Below are 8,787 nucleotides of genomic sequence, written 5' to 3' on the forward strand. Positions count from 1 at the left end.
TTGCAGCTATTAAAAATTCTCTGTATTCACTGGCATGGCGAAGCACAAGGCAAGGATTAAGACAAGCTGCTACTGCAGAGAAGGTACAAGTGGAAGAGAAGGAGTCTGATCTACTTAAACTTTATCTCAAGCTTTCATAATGCTACAATTAGGACAAGATATGGCACCCTGTGAGACACAAGCTACTGAGAGTCATTCTGGAAACAAAAAATTAGATCAAAATGATTATTTTAAAAGGGTAACATCTTTATTCCCAAGACAAATATTCTCATTACACAAAACTGATTTTCTGGCTTCAGAAATAAACACTAGAGAATACAAATATACTACTTTTCAACTATAGAAACAGGATAAATATTTTTATTTCCTGCACCATGTTTCTTATACAATATGTCGAAAATTTGTCAAACTTTATTGCAACATTTTTAGATAAACTAAAAATCAATTCTCAATAGCACTTGTTTTAGACAATTGAAGAAAAATAGGTATTGTCTATTGGAATATATAGTTTCAACCTTGTTTTTTTCCGGATTTACAAGCAACCTGGATTAGCAGTGAGAACACAACACTTAAAAGTAACTGATCCATACTAAACACCAAAGCAGCTATGTAACAGGTATCTGGTGATCTAAAATATACTGGTAGCTTCAGCACAGTTCTTTATAGCTCTATTTCACATTTTGAGCCACTCTATTTCACATTTTGAGCCCACTCGAGACTCACATGTGCTTTCACATCCAGCTTCTTCAAGAGCCTTGACTGGCTGGTGTGCCCAAATTATGTTTGCCCACAGCAGCATTGCTGAGTTCATCACAAAGCGCTCAATTCCCAAAACTGTTCATTCCTGATTGAAGAGTGTCTCTATGAAATGCACAGTGTGGAAGCAAATACCAAAATCGCTGTGTGTCAACTTCTCAACACTGTTGACACAATCTAACTTACATGTTGCCATATAGCAAACATTTCTGGGAAACAAAAAAATAAACATTAAAATCTCTAATTAACATTAAAAAGAGAGGCAATGCTCTAAGCATTTGAGTGGAATTTAATTAGATGTCTAGGGACCAGCATCACGGACTTGGACACCAACATGTGCTGGACACCATGTTACTAATATACAAAACAGGTCACCCCAAGCAATAGACTACCTTAAAAAAAAAAAGTAAATGGATAATAGTATCTGAAAAAGCATTTAAGATGATTTTATTCTTTTGAGCCAGAACTCCTAATAGTACCATGAAGCTCCTGGTCGTATCCAGGTTTCCCTGACACTTTACAGCATTCACCTGGGAATAGATTCTGGCAAAAGGGATCTGTCATACTGTGCCTTCTGACACCAGGAAAGAGAACTTGAAAGAAAGCTTAAGCCTCTGATCTCCTCAGGGCTCTCTCTTTCATAAAAATGATGAATTGGGACCGCTGTGCTAAAAAGAAAAATCATTTAATGACCCATACAGCCTCATTCTAACCAAATCACCATATGTTTGTTTTGTAACTCAGAGCTACCTGGCAGCAGTCAAGCAGCATGCTGATACCTGTTTATTAGTGAAACTTGATAGCAACGCTTCCCTTTTCATCACTCACCTTCCAACTCCATCAGTCTGTTGCTCTTATTTATTCTGCAGAAGGGTGGTAAAGCCACTGGCCATCCCTTACACACCGAAGCCTAGCACGGCCTATTATCTTGTGATTGACACTTGCACATGGCAAGTTGAAATAAGAAGTTTGAAATTCCTCAGGCATCTTAACTCTTACTTCACAAGTGAGTGAACTACTGAGCTATTACATAAGCATGGGAACCAAAACCTTAAAATAGAGCTACTTTTTCACAGCTACTGATCAAATAATCTGAATTCTTAGATTCACAACTTTAAAGCAATCCCAGGCTCATTTTGACATCAAACTCAGACCTGCAGATGGCATCAAAGCCTACAGGAAAGTAGCATTTCAAGCATGCCCATTTCTTCACTGTTTTTCACTCCCAGGAAAGCCTCCCCCACCATCATCATTACCTTACTGGTATTGGGCATGAAAGCTCTTCTCAAACACACCTCTACTGATTGACTGTACAGATTTAGTAGCTAACTCCAGTTTTACGGCTCCTTCTTGAGCCAGGTACAGAAGTGCTACACATTAGATCACCCTGCTTGGATCTAGGCTCACAGATCCTGTCAGGCTTGTGCATACTGTCAGATGCTGCAAGTGATCCACAGAGGTGGCCTTGAAAATCTAGGGGCTGCCACACTAATCTAGGTCAAACGAGTACCTAGGCCAGTATTATACCAGTGGGTGCCAGAAACATATGCTTAGAGATGAGTATACAAGTGGATCACTCTCTATTAGGACAAATTTAATTGATAGGGCTTGAGCAAACAGGGGCTTGGAAGATCACACTGCACTGACAATAGCATTCTTAAAAACTAATGGTTCTAGTTACCAGTCTTATCCTTCTTAAACCCACCTGTAACTTGGACTCTACAACATATTGCAAAGCCACATTCTGCTTTTTGTACTGTACAAAAAGAAGTTGGGTTGGAGTTTTTTTCCACTGAAGTCATTCACTGTTTTGTAATGAATAAAGGCAAGTTATTTCTTCTTCCCCTTCTATACCTGTAATGATTTTTCAGGCATATTAAAACATTCCTTAACCAGCTTTACATATCTGAAAACTACTAGTCATAAATTAAGCTGCCCAATATCCTCAATCACCTTTACTATCTCCTCTCCTTCTTTGAGCAGTTTTTAGTTCTACATAATCTTTTTTGAAACAGTAAGATGTGAACTACATAACAACCATACATGTAAACCACAATTTATAGAGAAACACTATTTATTTTAAAACTTTAACTTTCAAACATTAAAATAGCCATTAAAAAAAGTTGGCTTTATTTATTACATTTTTAGTTAAGTACCTTACTTAACTAAAGTCTCAGCTGCACTTAACTGGCATTCTTTTAATTACTTTCTACGTGGATTTTAATAACTTATGCTTTCTTTTCCTAGGATTCAGTGTCCTATGGTTTTATTTCTACAGGGCACATGATCTCAAATTCCAAAGGTGCTAAGTGACCACTCTGGCAGGAGAAAGGAATAAAACCAGCTGCCTTAAAGCACACAGAGTGGGCGCAGCCTGTGTAACTGCCCACCTGGCAGCAGGATGAATCCCAACCAATGAAAGGAATATGGAATTGTTTCTTTCCTAACCACTCTAGAAGAGGGAGGAGTCACCCTCTCTATTGACTGTACCTTCTCTCTTGAAGATACCCCTCAATCATGCATTTGCTCACCTTATACCAACCTTTCAGGCAACCAGTCACAGAAACAGCAATTCCATCACACCCATCTCCAGGCTCCAAGCAGCTACCTAAGAACCTCTTCTATAGTGATTCTGTACAAACATCTATGTCCCAGTCTGTGATAAAGGAATAACATCACATACAGGTGAGCAACAACAGGAGGGTACCAAGCAGGAGACAAACAATTATTACACAGAGAAATTACTGGGGTGAAACATGAGACAAGAAAAGGCAGAGCAAAGCAAAGGGAAGAAATACATCCCAAGAGAGCTTTCTTTAGAAACATGAATATGAAACCAATACAATTTTAATACAGTTTGAAAAATAACAAACAACTGATTTTAACATCAGAATATAAGGTACATATGCTGTAGCTAGACAGCTCTGACCTTTATCATTGCAACAAGAACAGTAGAGATAAAAATTTTTTTCCTCAGGGATAGGAAAATATAATTGACCCCTAACTATAGAATACTCCCTTGCATTTTAGAAAACTGCAAACTAAGCATTGACAGTAGCTCAGGGCAACTGAAGCCCTTGATTCTTTTAACCTCCTACATTCAAATTATCGACTTTTAATTGACTAACTTCTGTTGAGGAAAAACAGTGAGGCACCAATACTGTCAAGAAGCATTATTTCACCAGAGTCTATTCAGTGGTTTGCCTTTAACCAAGAAGCTCAAGATAAGATTCCTTTAGCATTAACATTCAGAGACATTTCCTTAGCGGAACATTACTTCATTATGCAGGACATCGATATAAAAGTCAAAAGTCTGCCAGCTGCTTTGCTGGATAAAACCAGAATGTGTTACTTAGACATGCACACTATTTTAATCATAGGATTTCCCAATGTACAGCCTAAAATAAAAACAGTACACAAGAAACGCAAAAAATGTTAGTACCTTTACAGAGGTACACTTTGAAACTTAGACCACCTTTTTCCAGCCAAAAAGCTTGTTCAGAGTATCTTCCTTTAAATACAAAAACTTCTTCTATAGTTACCTTAGGCTCAGATGCAGACTGCTGCAATTCTGTTCTGTAACTTGTGCTTTATTATATCAGGCTTATTTTTCCAGCCACTTCTCTACATACTTTCTGCACACTATCAGAAATCCATCCGAACATAATAGTTTCCAAAAGCAGAGTTCATCCTAAAAGGTGTATTACTGGGGTAGAAAGCAGACACAAGAAGACTGCCGTCAAAGCTCTGCCAACTTCAGACAGGACCATCCTTCTCACACTTACCATGTGCTGTAACTGTTAACAGATTAGAAGTGAAAAATGAGAAAACAAGGATAAGAGTTGCAGAGAAGGGGAAAAAAAAAGAAGTCTTGCTATGAAAACTGGAAAGTGAGGGCTGTAACTTCAAATATATGAAGGATGAGACACAGTACTTTAAAAACACAAATACTGGGAGCTGTAATGACAGGTAGAGAGACAATTTTTTTGTTTCTTCAGATATTAATAAAATATTTTTAATTTTTTTTAAGCAGCCTAGTAGAACACTGCTCATTCCCAAAGTCCCCATAGGCAATTAGAACAGAATTAGTTATTGATTATAAAACTATAGGTTAGATTGCAAAGACAACAATCTGGTAGAATCACAACAAAAGCAATTACTGCTAAAAGGGAAGGGATCAATTATGAATACAACTGCTATATAGTTACATTTTCATCAGTCCTGTCCCTTTCTTCTGTAGATAACTGAGGTCACCTCATTCGCTTTCATTAGATATTGGCATAACTTTGGGTTCTATCCTTCTGAATCTTTCCTAATCCTCCTCTTTAAAAGCTTTTAAAAACTTAACATTAGCTTCTCTGACATTCTTCAGTAAATCATCCCAAGAAGAAAAAGAAAAAACCAACCAACAACTTCAGAAACATTACACTTGAGGGGCAGATACAACACCACTGCAGACTGTGAGAGTTTATGGTCATTCTCACATAGAAAGGCCAAGAGCTTCATCTGTAGCCTTTGGTCAGGGCCCAGAATACATTCAGTCAATACTCATGAGAACAGGAACTACCTAACAGATGCTGCTTCTAAGAAAAGAAACTTACTGAAAGAGGCTGAAAAACACTGTGGTAGAGGAACACTAACAAACAAAAGCAGTGAATTACTTTTACTCATTTAAGATTTCATAATAATGTTATATATCCTAAACCTTGATAGCTGTACAATACTTGTGGGTTCAAGAAATTAGATATCTGGAAGTTCACAGTACAGAAATCTGGCACTTCCCATGTTAACCAACATGGATATACTGCACCACTACGAAGTAGTATCACATGGTCTATATCACCTGTTCTAAAGTGCTGCTTAAAAACAAAACCAAAATCAGTCTTTGTATTTGGATTTATATATTTCTATCAAAATATGCAGCACACATAATCCTCTCGCCATAGGTCCACACACCATCATCTGGATTTTTTTTTTACTTACAAAATGCTTTCTTTTAACTTCGGATAAAAATGTACAGTTGACGTGCTAAAGAGGACAACTCTAACTGGTTTTTGTCATATTCACTTAGAAATAAAGTCAAGCAAAAAAAAAAAATCCAAGGTAGAAGTTCACCCCAGTTGAAGGCAGCACTAGTCTGAACACAAAGAGCCTACCATTCTGCTGAATGCAAAAGGTAATATACCTGAGGCCATCTGTTTGCACTAAGTGAAGGACAGTAAACAGGCTTGTCTGTCTGTAAGCACGTTTATCTCTCTCTGAACAGACTCAGGCATCTGTCAAAATCACTATTTCACAGACCTCTCTCAACACAGACCTCCACTTCAAGGAGAAATAAATTGCAGAGGACCCAAATTAACAATTTTGATTAATCTTTTATCCAGCTAAAAAAATATATAAGTAGTTTGCACACACTTCATGCAAGTCCATCTATTACAACCAAAATCAAGTGCTAACTTATCTTAATACAGTGAGATATTCTGTTTCAATAGCCTGGATGTTTGATTTCAAAGTAAGGCCGTATCAAGTAAATTTTATTATTACATGCAACTATAGATATAGTCTTGATTCAAGACAAAGTGCTTTCTCTTCAGAATATGAGACACTTAGCTTCTATTTTCTTTTTTTTCCACCCTGTTGCAAAAAAAATACAGATTCACCTCCACCAGTTCTCATCACTGACTTAGGGGGTCAACACTGAGCAGCTACTGAGGACCAATCTCACAGCCTTCTTTGGCAAATAAGGTCATAACAAACAAAAAGCTATTCTGAGTACCAAAATTTTTTCTTCTTGTGTCATCATCCTAATACTCTTCAAACAAAAGCCTGCAAGTAAGCAACAAAACGATATAACTCTCCTAGCCAGTTTTACAGGAGGATTCCTGCAGTTCCCTTTGAAGCACATTGTTACCAGCATCAATGGAAGTTACTTCATAAAGCTATGACCTGGCAGAGAAAAGTGTTCCTAAGAATCACAGTTAAGAAGAAGAAAACAAAACAAAAACCTAAAAAAACTGCGTTGGATTCAAAACTAATTCACAATTTTCATGTAGTGAACAAGTTCACTGCAAGGAACTTATGCCACAGATTCTCCACCCCTCAAATCAATATTTCCATTTCCATATACTGTACATTTGATGCGCATCACAGATACCATACTCCTCTAAAACACTAGTATATGCTGTAGCAGCGGAATTTAAAGCAAGGCTAGGAACAGGACAAAAGAGATACTGAAAGAATATCTGATACTGGCTTTACTTTGGGGGCCTCAACTATTTGCAAGGAGACTTAAAAACTTGAAAGGAGTTTTGCTTTCATATAGAAGCATAAAACAGAGTAGAAGGCCTCCAGAGCATAAAAGTGGTTTGCAGAGGAAAACATACGTAGCAGAAGAGTTGACAAGATGGCTCTTGTCAACTACAGCAAAACCACTTGTTTCATGAGGCAACTGACCAGATTGGAGCATTGCATCTAGAAATGCCGACTCAGTAAGGCAAATGGCCAGCTCCTGACTGTGCACCCCGACTTAACAGCAGCCAGTTTCTTCAGCAAAAACAAAGACTACCAGTTCTGTACTTATTAAGTGTCTGTGAAAGCAAACTTTTAACAAACTCATTCAGCAACATCCCAAAGCAGCTCCACTAAGAAGTGTATTAAATGTTCTATCACCTAAGAATAGAAGTTTATTAACAACCTTGTGGTTAAGACTTAACTGAAAATTTCAAAAATAACTCTGAACCTAGAGCTACAATGAAATTTAACCTATTTCCATTTTCAAACTGGCAAAAAACAAATCCATGTAACACTACCAACTGAATTTCCAAAAGGTTTCTGGAAACAAGGGAATCAATTACTGCATATCTTGCACATAACATTTGTTTGTTTCCATTGCAGTAACTCCAAATTCAAACAACTGAAAGCATAACACAGCTTTTACACAATGCTGGAGGAAATAGCACTAGTGGAACAGGATGTGAACGAAAGTTAGCTGTTGAAGTCTGATCACTGCTACACCAGCACCTCGTCCGATGTTATTTTTACCCATCTTAAAGGGGAAAAAAGCACCCATTCATTGTAACTAGAAAAAAAAAAACAAACCAAACACTTCATGATCAGAGATATATTATTATTTCTTCCAATAGAAGTCATAAAGAAAAAGACCTTGCCCCTTGAATCATTTGCCATAGCACATAGCAACATCTCTCCCCACCACATATATATCCATCCACCATACACTGCTTTCCATTTCTAAGACTGACGAACTAGGAGAGGGGAATGAGTGACAACAGGACATATTTCCCTGTCAGAACAAAGCAGGTAGACTAGATCCCCAAGTACCAAAACAAAGACAAGAGCCAGTTGGCAACTTAATGAGTCACCAATAAAGTCCCACTGAACAAAACACAGTGAAAGTTAGTGACAGAAGCATGTAATCCTTCAAGGAGAAAAAATGAAATAGTCCAAAGCCACATTGTCCTAGGAAAGAGCAAAGTGTGAACACGATAGAGATGGAAAAATGTTCCTATGGGGTTCAGTGAAAACAAGTATCATGAGAATGAAAAAAGATCAATTGACAGTGACAAGAACATGAAGAGCTAGCAGAAGACAAGGAGGGGGAAAGAGAGAGCGACTTCTGTTCTTATCTGTAAGATTAACAGAGACTTAAAACAAGGGATACGGATATCAGCATCACTGACGATTAGACACATATGGGAAGGGGAAATAGCCTGATGGTACCGAAGAGGATGAGAAAAGGACTGTCTATAGATGGGACAATGCTGCAGAAAGAAACCTCGGAACAGAAAGCACTGAGAAACGAGACCACAAAGATGAGAGAACTGGAGAGAGAATCAAGAGGAACACGTGGGCTGGGCAGATCCCCGACAAACCGGGGGTTCTCAGGGCCGGCAGCCGGATCGCCTGGCGCGGGTTCCCACGGGGGCACTGGGAGGCCCTGCCCGAAGGATGCTGAGCCCGGCACCCGGGCTGGGGATGGCGACATCCCCCGTGGGAGGGCCGGGCCCGGGCGGG

General features: G+C 38.5%; 1 long non-coding RNA gene across 1 annotated transcript; it reads right to left on the bottom strand.

The window, feature by feature from the left end:
- Window positions 1-225: 225 nt before the first annotated feature.
- Window positions 226-4,764, bottom strand: LOC108449538. Its single transcript, XR_001865710.1, has 2 exons — window positions 4,299-4,764; window positions 226-3,412 (listed from the first exon to the last, which is right to left on the bottom strand). It is a non-coding gene; the product is annotated as an uncharacterized LOC108449538 (long non-coding RNA).
- Between the last annotated feature and the right edge of the window lie 4,023 nt (window positions 4,765-8,787).

This window comes from Corvus brachyrhynchos, unplaced genomic scaffold (genome assembly GCF_000691975.1).
Source record: "Corvus brachyrhynchos isolate BGI_N302 unplaced genomic scaffold, ASM69197v1 scaffold239, whole genome shotgun sequence".
Taxonomy (NCBI): domain Eukaryota; kingdom Metazoa; phylum Chordata; class Aves; order Passeriformes; family Corvidae; genus Corvus; species Corvus brachyrhynchos.